Source organism: Pteropus vampyrus, unplaced genomic scaffold (assembly GCF_000151845.1).
Source record: "Pteropus vampyrus isolate Shadow unplaced genomic scaffold, Pvam_2.0 Scaffold8, whole genome shotgun sequence".
Lineage (NCBI taxonomy): Eukaryota > Metazoa > Chordata > Mammalia > Chiroptera > Pteropodidae > Pteropus > Pteropus vampyrus.
Genome location: NW_011888789.1, coordinates 15,688,539 through 15,704,415, shown reverse-complemented (window position 1 = coordinate 15,704,415; position 15,877 = coordinate 15,688,539). Strand labels below are relative to the sequence as shown.

At 36.8% G+C, this 15,877-nt stretch overlaps 1 pseudogene; it reads left to right on the top strand.

Annotated features, from left to right (window-relative positions):
• The first annotated feature begins 15,020 nt into the window (after positions 1-15,020).
• On the top strand, positions 15,021-15,139 carry LOC111729159 (annotated as a pseudogene).
• Positions 15,140-15,877: the final 738 nt, after the last annotated feature.

Below are 15,877 nucleotides of genomic sequence, written 5' to 3'. Positions count from 1 at the left end.
GCAAACAGATACATAAATTTCAGGGTGGAGATTACTGTATTTGGAAGGTAATTCAGAAAAAGAGAGAAAAGCCAAGCAGCCAGTTATTTCTTCCATTTGTTGTCTTGGTAACTAAGGCAGCTGTATGAACTGTTTTCTATTATTTTCCAATCCTGTCACAGAAAAAATTTCAAATAGAAAAGCAGATGTGCCAAGGGTATAATTAATCTTCCTGAAAATGGACCATTAAAATAATGTCAGTGGACACAAGAATAAAAATGACACCAAACAAAAGAACTAGAAAAATATAAGCCTAAAGCCGAGGAGTATTACAGATTTGGTTCCCTTTATACAGTAATATGAAAAATTTTGCAACAGGCCAAAAATCTCTGCAGCTGGAATCTAAGGCAAGCTTACTCAGAAACCAGTCAGAGTGGGAAAAAGCTTCCTGGGGCCAAAATCCCTAATACAAAGAAATAAAACTCTCACTGGTAAAACTTCAAAGAGGAAAGAGTATGACTTCATGGGATAACTCCTTCTAAATGGAGTCTTTTTTCAACAGCCATATGTAAAATGAGAAATTAATTCTATCAGAAGTAACTCGATCAAGAAAACAAACCTTTGTATGCAACTAACATTACAGTGCTGTGTTAGTATAAGGGCATATCGCAAAACATTTCCATGTATGTAGCTTTTTAAAACAGGTCCATTACAACCAACCACACAGATTCCACCAATGTCTGTGAAGTCCAAATCTAAATAGAAATAGATTGCTCTTAGATTATTCAGTTTGGGGGTAGTTTCAAGTCAGCCAAACTTGAGGCAACTGAAATGTTAGCAACTTTTTACTAGACTTTGAGAGTGTAAAAAAGATCAGGGAATTTGTTTTTCACTTTTTCCACTCTCCACATGGCCCAGCACAGATATCGATAAACCTTTAAAATGTATGTGCTTTATTTAAATAACTTCACTTTTAAGAATACAGCCAAAAGAAACTACCATAAACATTTGAAAAGGTATATTTACAAAGATGTTTAGTAAACTATTATATATATTTTAAAAAACTAGACACAACTAAATGCCCAATAATAATGAACATGTTAAATAATTAATTCAAGAGAATATTATGCGACCATAAAAAGAACATGATGCTAAAAATGTTTATAAGATATTGTTTTGCAAAAAGCAAATTTAAAAGCAATGTCTAGTGCAATTCTTTTGTTTCCTTTTAAGCATTTTTCTTGTTCAATATAACATTACATAAATAATAGTGTACAAAAGAAACAAGTAGAGTTGATTTATCACAAAGTATAAACTATAACCCAGGTCCAGAAAAAGAACCATTCAAGCATCCCAGAAGGGTCTTCCTGCGAATTCCCAAGCTTTAGTTTCTCCCTTCTCCTCAAATAAACAACACTCCTGACATAACTGTAATCATTTCCTTACTTTTCTTCAGAGGTTTACCACTTGTGTATATATCAGTAAATCCTGTAATTTATAGTTTTGTCTGTTTTCAAACTTTATGTAATTGGAATTATATGGTATGTGTATACTTTCGTGTCTGGCCTCTTCCACTCCTTATTCTTTCACATAGTAGTCATTTTTCATTGTTGTATATTGGAATGGGGAAAGGCTTTCTAAATAGCTGCATGAATATACCACAATTTACTTATTCATTCTGTTCTTGAAGGACATTTGAGGCTATTATGAGTAATGCCATTCTGAACATCCTTTTATATGTCTTTTATTTTTGCACAGAAGCACACATTCTGTTTAGTAAATATTTAGGAGTGGAATTGCTAAGTGAAATGATATGTGGATCTTCAGTTTTAGTAGGTAATGCTGGATTTCTAAATAGCCTGTAACCAATGGACACTTTCATCAACAGTGTGATAATTTCCACGGTTCCACATCCTAAATAATACTGGTTATTGTCAGTCTTCATAAATTTTAATAGTTGTATGATGCTAGAGCACTATCTTGTGATTTTAATTTGCATTTTGCTTATTTCTGATGGATTATTGGCCTTTTAGACATAGTCTTTTATTAAGTGCCTATTCTAATCTCTTGCCCACTTTTACTATTAAATTATCTTTTTCTTTAAAAGTATAGAATATAAGTTAAAAAAAAGATTTTTTGAAAAATGACTGCATAGATATTCCATCATGGTAATTATAGTTATTTCTCAGTGATGGAATGATGAATGATTTATATTTTCCTCCTTGTGCTTTTCTGTATTTTCTAATTTCCTATGATGATTATGTACTATTTTCAGAACATTAAGTTTACACAATTCTAATGAATAAAAACAATGGGTCTTTTGCAAAAGATACTGTCTAAGGAATGAAGTTTCAATGCTTAACTGTAATATTTATGGGATGTTTGGATGATTTATGGTAGTGGTTCTCAAACTGTGCCAAGGTATTCTAAAGCTAAAATTGAATAATAGTACCCTTTTCCAATATGCAATGGTTGCATTTATTTTGTTTAATGCCTACAACCAAATTTAATACATCTACTTATCAATCCATATACATATCAATGAATTATTAATACACCAAGTAGGATCCAGCAGAAAATAAAGTTATAGAAGAAGTTTGATCCATAATTTGGACAGTCAGACTCCTACATCAACAACAATTTCTGCTTTCATTCTCATCAGAACTCCTATTAATGCAGTACCTTTTAAAATAAAAGTATTTGCATCTTGAAAAATCACAAGTTAAAAGATTATGGATTTCTCATACTCTGAAAATTATCAAATATCAATTGAATAACAACTATTCCCAATAGTATGCAACATAAAAAAAAAAAAGAATTAAAATATGATGCTTGACCTTGGACTGAGCACCGTATCCCATCATACATGCTACCACACAACAATATAAGAATTTTGATCTAAGTTTATGCTATCCTCTTGTTGTTATAGTGGCAGATCAAATGGTTCTAGGATGGTTTTTACTACAACTCCCCAGGATCCCAATCATTTCTCTAGTGCTTTTCTATGCTCTATATCTTATTTATACACAAAAACATGTTTCCTTTTGGCCAAGATACCAAGTATGCCCTTGCATAATCTGGAATATAACTTGGAGAAGCCCTTAAAATGTTACTAAAAATTTCCAGCTATCACTCTCAATAATCCTAAATTCCACACAGCAACCTGAAGTCAGTTTTATCACTGTGAAATTAAAATTTTGACACAGAGAATTTAAAATGAACTATTCCAGATTGTAAGACTAAATAAGCCTGGACGTCAGTGAAGATGGCAGTGTAGGAAGTGCTAGGAATTTGTCTCTCCATCTGGACAACATTACGTTGGCAAAATCTGTCTTATGCAATTATTTTAGAATTCTACAGTCTATTCAAAAGCTTATAGCTTCCAGGAAAAGATGTGCCTCGTAAACTGTGGTTAATTTTGGTTAACTTCAGCCTAGCGCAGTAGTGGCTATTCATCCTCCCACTCCCCAGCCCCAGGGAAGGCCAGTGTTCTAGATTGCTTTCAAGAGCCAGAGTGGCAATAAGGACTTTGTCCTCCACACATCAGGGATCTGTGTTCTGATCATAAATTGCTGCTTCTGATCATGGTGGTGCAGGCAGTCATTGTGGCAACTCCCACCATCATGGTTTCATGCTCCTCCAGCTGAAGTAGCTTTCAGAGGATTTAAAGAGAAAATGACTATTTTATTCTCTTCATTTTTCTCCTTTGCCCCTTTGGGAGCCAGACATTTTAAAAAGTTACTACTAAATGCCCAAAATGTAGGCTCAGAAAAGACCTGAGAAGACCTTAAGTTTATATCTTAGGCTGATTCCTGACACAGAGACACCTACATAAAATTTTTAAAATCATAAAATTTGTGTGGAACCACAAAAGACTCCAAAGAGTCAAAGCAATCTTAACAAAGAACAACCCTGGAGGCATCACACTTCCTGATTTCAAACTATATTACAAAGCTATTGTAATCAAAGCAGTATGGTATTGGCATGGAATAAGACACATAGATCAACAGAATAGAGAGCCCAGAAATAAACCCACACAGAGATGGTCAATTCATCTATGACAAATTTATAATGGAGAAAAAAAATAGTTTCTTTAATAAACAATGTTGGGAAACTGGACAGCCACATACAAAAGAATTAAAATAGAATTTACACACAAAAATGAACTCAAAGGGGATTAAAGACTTAACCATAAAATATGAAACCATAAAACTCCTAGAAAACATAAGCAGTAAGCTCCTTGACATCGGTCTTGGTGATGATTTTTTTGGATTTGACACAAAAGCAAAGGGAAAAAGTAGCAAAAGTAAACAAATGAGACTACATAAAACTAAAAGCTTTTGTATAGCAAAGGAAACCATCAATGAAACAAAAAGCCAACCCATGGAATGGAAGAAAATAGTTGCAAATCACATATCTGGTAAAAAGTTAGTATTCCAAATACATAAAGAACTGGTACATCATAATAGCAAAAACAATAATCTGATTAAAAAATGGGCAGAAGATCAGAATATACAGTTCTCCAAAGAAGACATACAAATAGCCAACATGTATTTGAAAACTTGCTCAATATCCCTAATCGTCAGGGAAGTGCAAATTAAAACCACAATGAGGTACAACCTCACACCTGTCAGAATGGCTATTATCAAAAAGACAAGAGATAACAATTGTTGGCAAGTATATAGAGAAAAGGGAACCCTTGTGCATTGTTGGAGGGAATGTAAATTGATTCAACCACTACAGAAAACAGTATGGAGGATCCTCAAAAAATTAAAAATAGAACTAGCATATGATCCAGCAATTTTACTGTAGTTATTTATTTATATGTATATGTGTGTGTGTGTGTGTGTATACACACACACACACACACATCTACGCACACATACATATATACATACATATACATACAAACACACACATACACACACAATGGAATATCATTCAGCCATAAAAAAGAAGAAAATTCTACCATTTGCTACAACATAGATGAACCTTGAGGGCATTATGCTGAGTGAAATAAATCAGAGAGAGACAAATACCATATTATCTCCCTTATACGTGGACTCTAAAACAAAAACAAAAACAAAAAACCTGAACTCATAGAGAACAGATTGGTGGTTGCCAGAGATGGGAGGGTGGATGAGCAAAATGGGTGAAGAGGGTCAAAAGGTATAAGCTTCCAGTTATAACTTAAGTAAATCCTGGGAATATAATGCACAGCATGATAACTATAGTTAATAAAATTGTATGATATACTTGAAAGTTGCTAAGATAGTAAATCTTAAAAGTTTTACCTCAAGAAAAAATATTCGTAACTGTATGTAGTGATAGATGTCAACTGGACCTATCGGGGCGATCATTTCACATTATGTGTATATATCGCATTATTATGTAGCATATTAAAAAATAATATAATGTTATACATCAATTATATCCCAATTTCAAAATATGACAAACACCAAACCCTGAGGAAGGGGAAAACCTAATTTTCCATAGTTACCACATTGTAACATTCGACTGTCCAATTTTCACTGAAAAATCATGAGGCATACAAAGAAACAGGAAAGTATGGTATATTCAAAGGAAAAAATAGATAGAAACTACCCCTAAGGAAGACCTTATGTAAGAGGTGAGATTTATTTTAAACTGAAAGAAAAAAATTTTAATGACAGAATAGTCATAGTAATTTTCTACAATAACTTCTGGTTTTGACCTTGATTGCTTAGTTCAAATTGCATCTATAGTCTCACTCTTAAACAAACTAGAAAACATATAAAACAACTGTCTTCATGCCCTGGGCAGTATGCAGCATAGGACTGCAATTCTGAAAGAAAGAAAGTACACAGTAGGTAAGCTCCAAATCCACCCCGACTTCTCTGAAAGCTTTTTCCAAAAACAGTGCAGGAAAATGGGGGCCAAGCAAGGAACTGTTTCACTGGGCAAAGAAAAAGAGATTGGAATTCAGAGCTGCTATGGCAGGTGAAATTTGGGGAGCAGGTTATCAGAAAGGAAGGAGCTGCAGAGAAAGAGTCTCAAAATTCTGCATAGGGATACCCCTGGAGTCCTTTCACAAATCCTAAGCTATGTATGTGAAGGATACATAGCTGAAAAACCTAGCAGAGAAAAACCTAGCAGAGAAAAACCTAGCAGAGAAAAACCTAGCTGAAAAACCTAGCAGAGAAAAGCTGTCGAAGGACAGAAAGCTGAAGAGAAATATCAGGGATTTCACAGAGCGAGCTGGTGAGAAACTGACCCAGCCAAAAAGGAAAGACGTTGGTCAAACACCCTTGTCATTCAGTTCAAACACCAGAACCCTCATTTTGTAGAAGTAAAGATCATGCCCTAGAATTAAGGGCAAAAGTCAAAATTGACCAACTTTTAAAAAGCCTAGAACTAAGCTATGATAAGACCAAAGTGGTCCACATTAATTTAGATACTTACAAAAATAAAATTCAACAGTCCTTGGAAAAATAAAACAACCAGAGCCTCTAAAACAAATCAAGTGTCCAGAATACAGTAGAAAATTACTAAAAATGAAAAGAAAGAAAAATGTAATCTAGAGTAAAAAGTCCATCGATAGAAAGAGACACAGAGTTGCCTTTAACACACAGGTAATTAATTATACATAAAAGAATCTAGAAAAAAGGATGGATGTAATAGGTGAAGAGATAAAGAACTATACATATATAGTTTCTAAATGGAAACTCAAATTTAAAAATACAATATCTGGAATCAAATATTCATTGGATAAGATAAGGATGAGTGATCTTGAAGATAGCTCAAAAGACATCACTTAAACTGAAAAACAAAGAGTAAAATATTAGGAGAGGAAAAAAGAACAAAGCCTCAATAAAGTGTGGGACAGTATCATATTGTCTACCATATATGTAACTAGAGTTCCAGAAGAAAATAAAACAGAAAATTAAGCACAAATAATATTTGAAAAATAATTTATCAAAATTCCAAATTTGATTTAAAAAAAATAATAACCAAAGACAGGAAAAATCAATGAACCCCAGCCAGAAAAGAAATCACACCTAGAAATACACCTACAAAGAAAATCACACATAGGCACATCACAGTCAAATTGCTGAAAACCAAAGATAAAAATAAAATCTTAAAAGCAAGCAGATTCAGAGGCTTGAGGAGACATCTGTACTCCATGTTCATAGTAGCATTGTGTCCATCGATGGATGAATTAATAAACTAAATGTAGTATATACATACAATGGAATATTATTCAGTCTTAAAAGGCAAGGAAATTATGGCATATGATATAACATGGATAAATCTTGAGGATATGATGCTAAATGAAATAAGCCAGTCACAAAAGGATAAATACTGTAGAATTGCACTTATATGAAGTATCTAGAGTAATGAAACTTATAAAAACAGAAAGAATGTTGGTTCCCAGGGGCTGGGGGATGGGAGATAGGGTATTGTTTAGAATATCCATTTTGCACGATGAGAAAGTTTTGGAGATTGAATATACTTAACACCAATGAAGCGTGCACCTAAAAATTGTTAAAATGGTAATTCCTGTGTTACGTGTACTTTAAAACAATTAAAAATTTTTCTAAAAAAAATTTTAAAAAATAAACAGAAAAGATATATTTCATGCAAATAAACAGCAATAAAAATTAAGCTGACTTCTCATTAGAACTAATGGAGGCCAGAAGACAAGATAAGTGCATTATTAAGTTCCAAAACAAAATAAAAACTATCAACTATCAACCTAAAATTCTACATTGAGTGAAATATCCTTCAGAAATGAAGGCAAAATAGAGATGTGTTCAGATAAATGGAAGTTTATCTGCAAATTCACACTATAAGAAGTGCTAAAGAAAATTCTTCAGGTTGAAGGAAAATACTATATAGAAATTTAGATTTACAAGAAGGAACAAAGAGCACTGGAAATGCTAAACATTCTGGTAAAAATAAAAGTAATTTTTTAGTTTCTTAAATTCTGTAAAAATCAAGCATTTAAAGAAAAAATAATTAGGGAAATGCAAATCAAAACGACAATGAGATACCATCTCACATCTGTTAGAATAGCTGTTATCAACAGGACAAGTAATAATAACTATTGGAGAGAATGTGGAGAAAAAGGAACCCTCAATCCCTGGTGGGATTGCAAATTGGTACAGCCACTATAGAAAACAGTATGGAGGTTCTCAAAAACCTAAGATCTACTATATGATCCAGCCATCCCTCTACTGGATTTAACCCCAAAGACTTGAAAACATGTATCCGAAAAGATAATGTTCATAGTAGCATTATTCATGGTGGCCAGGACATGGACGCAATCAAAGTGTCCTACGATAGATGATTGGCTAAAGAAGCTGTGGTACATATATACAATGGAATATTACTCACCGCCATAAGAAGAGATGAAATACTGCCATTTGCGACAACATGGATGGACCTTGAGATAATCATGCTAAGCGAAATAAGCCAGACAGAAAAAGTTGAAAACCACATGATACACATATCTGTGGGATATAAACCTAAAAGCGACAAACAAACAGACAAACAAACAGAGTCTCACGGACATGGATAATAGACTAGTGGCTACCAGAGGGTAGGGGGGATAGGGAGCAGAGCAGGGGAGGTAGATGGGGTAAAAGGACTCAAATATGTGGTGACAGAAAGAAATTTAACTATGGGCAGTTAACACACAATGCAATATATATATGTATATATGCCTTCCTGTTGAATTGTACACCTGAAACACTGGATTTTGTTAACCAATGTCGCCATAATAAAAAGAAAAGAAAAAAGTAAAGAAAAATTAATATTATGTTGTAGCAGAGGTAATATATGTGACAGAAATAGTGCAAAGGTCAGGAGAAAGGGTAAATGGAATTCTGCTGCTTTCTTTTACAACCTTCAACGAGTGGCATCATAAACAAAGAAAAAACTTCAATGAAATATTAGAATCATTGTAAGAGTGGATTTGCATACAGCAGGAGCAAAACAAAAGACAATCCTCAGCTCCTCACAGTAGACAGTGAAGGACAGAGGGCTGCCCATTTCCCATTTTGCACTCTTTTCTGCCCTCGGCTCCAGATTGCTGATCTCTATGGACTGCATTAGCTGAGTTCCCTTGCCCTCTAGCCTCTGGTTAGGTGCATCGAATGAGAACACCATGGGATCTCAGAGGACAAAAAAGGGAAGTAGAATATTTCTTGTCGACTTTTTCTGTATCAGTGCAAGAGCTTTGGCAGTGTCTGTTCTTCTTGATGACAACAGCTTCTGCTTTAATGTCCTTCCTTCAGGACCTCAGCTCCCATCCTTCAGGTCAAAGAGACAAGGATAGCCCCCTGTTGGTTCTCTTAACTCTGTCCGCACTGCTGTAAATAGTCTTTTTACTAAATCCTTCAAAATCCATTTGAGTGTGCCTTTTTTCCTCCTGGGACTCTGCCTGATGGAGTAAATGGTATGAAGAGTAGCCTCAGAAAACAGACAAGATGGAATTCTGAAATTACCACATATGGATCTACCAAAGGGGAATGGAACACTGAAAATTTATAGCCTTCCATAGTAGCAGGATTACTCAAATTATGGTCTGCCTTGGCATGGGATAGCAGGAAGAAAAGACGGAAAATCATTTGATTACTGTGGCAATAATAAGTAGATTGGCGCTTTGAAAACGATTAGCTTGGTGTCTTGAAATTTCAACCCAGGGTACACGTTGAAATAAGAAAGCATCTCTGATGGGCTCCAAGGGATTGATTATCATCTTTCTGCCTGGCTGTAATGGCTGAGGAGTGGGTGCCTGTTCTGCAAGACTCACCTCATTATCTCTCATTGTCTCCAGGCATATAAAGAGAGTTAAGTTTTAGAATGGTAGAGTATTTGAATGGCCTTAAATTGTCTCCCTATTGTTTACTTATTTTTGTAAGGGGAAAAAATAGTTACAGTGAAGGAATCAGACAACGCCTTGAATGGGTGATCAAAATAAACATCACCAATGAGGGGCAGACAGACATTGTATGCCTCTAGATGTGATCCCTGTAAAGATGAATCTATCATACATATAGTATTTTACCTGAGAATGCATAATTGGATCTAATAGTGAAGAAGGATCAGACAAGCCCAGAATGAGAAACTTTCTATTTAAAAGAAAATAGAGGGGAACTATAATTCTTCAAATTGTCAATGCCATAAAAGATAATGGCTGTGGAAATATTGCAGACTCAAGAACACTAAATGAAAAATAAAAGCAATACCTGATCCAAGACTGGATTTACTAGAGGGAGAAAATGCTATAAAAGACATTACTGGGTTAATTTTTAAAATTAGAATAGAGATAGTAGATTGGATAAAAACTATTTTTAAGGTTAAATTTACTGAAGTTGATAACTGTACTGTATCTACATAAGAGAATATCTATACTGTTAGAAAACACATACTGAAATATTTAGGAGTAAAAGGCAATGACATATACAATTTGCTCTCAAATTATTCACAAAAAAATATGTAATGCATATATATTCAGAGAGAATCCAAGCAAATGAAATAACAATAAGTGAATCTGGGTAAACGGTATGTATTAGCTTGCTAAGGCTGCCATAATAAAGCACTAACAACTGGATGGCTTAAACGATAAATTTATTGTCTTACAGTTCTGGAGGCTAGAAGTCCAAGATCAAGATGTCAGCAGCATTGGTTCCCCCTGAGGACTGTGAGGGCGAATCTGTTCCAGGTCTCTCTCCTGGCTTCCAGTAGTTTGCTGGAAATCTTTGGCATTCCCTGGCTCGTAGATGTGATCACCCTGATCTCTGCCTTTATAGTCACATGGCATTCTCTCTGTATGCATGTCTGTCTCTGTGTCTATATTTCCCCTTTGTACAAGGACACCATTCACTGGGTTAGAGCCCACCCTAATGACTTCATTTAACTTGGTTACCTCTGTGGAGACCCCACTGCCATATGTACTAGGTACTAGGGGTTAGGACTTCATTCTGTGGTACTAGGGGTTAGGACTTCAATATATCTATTTTGGAGGGACATAGTTCGACCCATAACAAATATATGGATAATTTTTATACTCTTTTTAGTCTTGTAACTTTTCTGTAAGTTTAAAATTATTTCCAAGTAAAACATTTTTTAAGGAAAAGAAATTCCTGTTTGGCCCAGAGACTGAATTACAAAGCTTACTCCAGGAAGAGATCAAGCACATCCCCAAAGAGTTGCAGGATTCTGCCAATTCACATCTCTGATATCCTCGGAATGGAGCGTAAGGGCATTGACCACATAGGACAAATTCTAAAATTAGATAAAGCCAAATTTATCTATATGAGTGCACTTACCAAGAATTCAAGATTCAATGTGTCCCGCAGCAATCTAGGAACTGCTTTTCAAATGGGCATGCTTTTGCTCCAGTAGGCCTTGTCAAAAGCTCCATACGGCAACCCTATCTATCACAGACCTTTTGAATTATATTGAATCTGTTACAATAGTTGCAGATCCCTCTCTTGCCTTGGCCCAGAAATGGCGGTTAGAATACCAAATAGCTCTAGAAGTTTGCTTGTATAGCTGACTGAAGTCTAGTTCATAGATGGCCTAGATTGAGATGCTAGAATTTTCCCAGCATACTTTAGAGAAAGGAGTGTGATGATTTACTAAGATGAGAATATTGGAGTTAATTCATTATGTGCAGCCTGCTCAGCTGACCCCTACCATACAACTCAGGAGGGCTCAGAAATTCATTCGTGAAGGGAGTACCAGTGTCCATAAAAATCTACAGACAGTCCTCCGTAAGGCCAGAGATGCTGGTGGGAGGTACTGCCAGAGAACTGGGGTTCCTGATTTCAATGAGAATAATGGGATACCTATGCAGTAGAGGTCAGGTGGCTGCACTTGATCATTAGCAACAAGGTAGGCACACTTACAATAAGGCACAGGACAGAGTGACAATCAGAGTATTTTGACTCTCAAGGTCTATGGAAGTGGCTAATTGTCCATAAATTTCCCAGGAATAAAATAGATGGGCAGCCTAGTGAAGTATGGCTTAAGCTATAAAATCAGAGAAAATCTAAACCAGGTGAGCAGAAATCTGACTTGAGTGGCTATAGGGAAAGTACCCAATACCCAGACTCCAGTCAGCTTATAAGTTGAGAGTGTCTTAACTGAGATGGGGGCCAGATCTCTTTAAAAAAGAACTCTGCAACTCAGCCACAATTTTGTTTCATAAATCTTCCTTAAAGCTTTCCACAGAAGGACCTGCAGCCATTTACCAGGGTGACTAGGCACTGGGGAAAGGAAAATCCAGGCTTCCTGGGGTTTTTATCCACTGACTCTGAATTAATGTTAACTTCTGAGGACCCCTGGCATCACACTGGTCAGGTGATAAGTGGTATATTGATAAAAGTCCATCTCACCGTATGTCTGGCAGAGTCCACAGGAAATGAGCCTGTGATTATATCCCCATAGCCATGCTTAGCAACCAGCAGAAAGAATCCTCACATTGGTTCCCTGAATGGAGTAGGAGCCATTGTGTAGGAAGTATGGAGTGAAAGTCGCAGGAACTACTCCATCTCGTCAAAATAGTAAGTCAAAACAACACTGTAGCTTCAAGGAGAACTGCAGAGATAATGCCACGACAGCATATTTGAAATATGTTGGCATGTAGAAGTGGGTGACCGCTAAATGACAGCACAGGTGTGGGCTCTAGCACATAAACTATGCCTTAGATTTGCACCCCTTTTGAGGCAAGGGAACTAACTTTTTGTACCCTAATCACTCCTTTGGGAGTTGCTAACTTCTCAAGGAAGTTGAAGGTATTTCTCTAGAGAAGCGGGCAGCTTTGAGAGGTTAGAAGCCAGTACCCACGGCAGTAGGGGACAGGTGTGACACTTGGTAAAGGGGATCTGCATAAGACACACCACATCTACTAGAATCAATGGGAAACCCAATAGAAACATGTTCTCTTCTGAAAGGAATCAATAGAAATAGATTGAAACTAGATGTGGGGATAACTGATGAAGCAGATTCTCTGAGGAAGCCAAGGCTATGGGATTCTGAACACGGATGAAGAATTTGGCCTTCAACAAAAAGGGACCCTTTATCTTCTGAAATGAGAGGCAATGAAATTTGTGTTAGAGGTTTTATGTAAATTTGTCTATTTAACACGTCTGGCATATTTTAGGGGCTGTATAAAAGTTAAAAGATAGCCCTTTGGAGCTTTATGTCTGGTAAGTCATCAGTTATAAAATAGTGTAAGGACCATGGAACAGAAGAGCAGTGGGGTGAGGGAAGGTTCCCCTGAGGATGTGTTATCTGACAAGAAAACAATTAGCCCCTTGATATTGGCTATGGGGAATGTTCTAAGTAGAGCAGAAGTGATGACACACATGAATGCGTAGAGATGACATACCACATTGAAGAAGTGAAAGAAGTTCTGGGCTGAGGGGGTGGTAGCAAAAGATAAGGCGTGGTGTAGCTACACACCAGATATCAACACAATGGGAAAACATAAAAGGGTTTTAAGAATATATACATGATCAAACGTTTGGTCTTGAAAGATAAATAAGGCCATGGTATCCAAAAGTGAAGTTCAGGGCTTGCCTCGATCTTCTCAGTAAAAGGCAAAGTCATCTATCTGCTCAAGGTGAAGAGAGTACTAGCACTTGAGAAAAATGATAAAGGCTTAAAATACAGTTGACCCTTGAAGAAAATGAGTTTGAACTGCTGGGTCCACTTATACGTGGATTTTTCCTTTTCATTAAATACAGCCGGCTATTTGCATCCTCAGGTTCAAACAGCAGCTGATCACAGTATTTTTTTCTTATTACCTGCTGCTTCTTCCCTATTATTGGTGGGTAGTGTTTTTTTTCTTTTGTTGTTTGTTTCTTCTGCTGCTGCGGAGTGTTGTTGTTTTTTTTTGGGGTCGTCAGTTGTTCTCTGCTTTTTTTCTTCCTCGGGCGTCGTCATCCTTCCTCCCCCCCTTGTTGTTGAGTCGTCTGTTGTTGTTGGTGGAATGTTGTGTGGTGTGGTTGGTGGGCGCCCCCCCCCACAAAAAATTGATACTAAAACCTGGAATTTGCTATAGCATCAATCTGCACATTTGTGTGCTGTTTTCCAATAGAACTCAGCCTCCTGGATATTCATTGAATATATATTTAATGCACCTATTTCAAGCCAGTCACAACATCCAGGAAGATGTTCCATGGAATGGATCCAGGGTCAGTAATTTCAAGAGTGGATACAGTGATAGGATAAGAAGGCAAAGATGGTGACCATGCTGAGTGTCTGAGCACAGGCTTTCCAAAAACAGTAAAGGTGTAAGCCTGGGAGAAGGCATTTCTCTAGGAGAAAAATGTAGCTATTAAGGGAGTAGAGGTCTATGAAGGTAAAATCAGGGAGAAGAAAAATAAGGAAACTGCTGGGAAAAAACAAGGACTATGTTGAGAGCAGGAAAGTTAAGAGGTTGTGTTGGTGAGTTTTAAGATTTTGGAATGGAAGGTAAAAGGCAATATAGTCTTTAACTGAAATCACTGAGTTAATTCAAGGCACTTGAGGTGGGATGCTGAATGCTGAGCATCTACATGACTTAGAAGTTGTGTTGGAGAATATGAGCCAAGTGCCCAGATTCTCAGTGAGGCCTCAAGATCACGACAAGGAATCCAAAAAATGTAAACTCATTTGGCGTAGTGTCTTCCTTCTGTACTAGGAGATGCCCACATGACGCCCACATGAGAAATGTTTAGCTAGAGACCTTTCCAAATTAAAAAGTTAGGTAGAAAATAGCCATAAATCTTATGTTGTATTCTGGCAAAAAGTCAGAGGCGATCTCAATTGATTGGTATCTAAAATACATCCAGAGTTCCCTTAGTTAGCCCGTAGATTTAAATTTTTAATTTACAATTGTTATCTAATAGAACACTAGAAAACTGAAGACTCAGGAACGAGTATACAGTTTTATTTTAATTTTCATTTTGGCAATTCCAGACCCAAAACGTAGTTTAATAACCAAATCAGTCATTTTTGCCATTTGAAAATCCCTACAAACTTTATACATTCAAATCAATGAAATAGTCTACAGCCATGCCATCCTGAACGTGCGGGATCTCAGCTGATCTCAGAAGCTAAGCAGGGTCTGGCCTGGTTAGTACTTGGATGGGAGACCACCTAGGAATACTAAGTGCTGTAGGCATTAAAAAAATTAAAAAATTAAAATAAATCAATGAAATAATGAAAAAATATTTAAGCTAGCATTCTGTTTTAATGGCCTACACTTTATAAAAGTTATCCTGATCTGTTTAAATTCAATTTTCTACCTCCTTCTTTTCTACAAAGCTCCTAAGTGTGGCCTCCCTTCACGACAGCAAGGAGATTTTTTTTTTTTCTTCTCTCAAATGTTTAAACCAAATGAAGAGTTTTAGTGAAAATGTCATTGATTCTGGTTGGAGGAAATTCTTAAAGTATTTTATTTAAAATAACATATTTGCCGCAGGATGCGGCAAAGCACTTTTCAAGAACTAATTAATTACTCAAAAAACGTCTGTTGGAAAAATCAGCGAATAAAGGCGTAACAACAATAAAACGTGGACGTACTTAAGAAAGATAAAAGCTACCAGACCAAACGCTAGACATCACTATTTGCCTTTGTGCCGAGCACCTTACTCGGGCCCCAGACTTTTCTCCGCAAATCTGCTCCTGAGCAGCGAGCCAGGGGCAGGTCCCGCAACCCGGCCGGAGCCGAGAGGGCTTCTTCCCGCCGCCTCCAGGGTTGTCCTCTGTTCTTTTCCTCAAACTTCTTCCCGGCCTGGTCCCATGATGATGATGATGATGATGGCGGTGGCGGTGGCGGTGGCGGTGGCGGTGGCGGTGGCGGTGGCGGTGGCGGTGGTGGTGGTGTACCACCGGGGACTGCGAGTCCACCCCTCGCCAT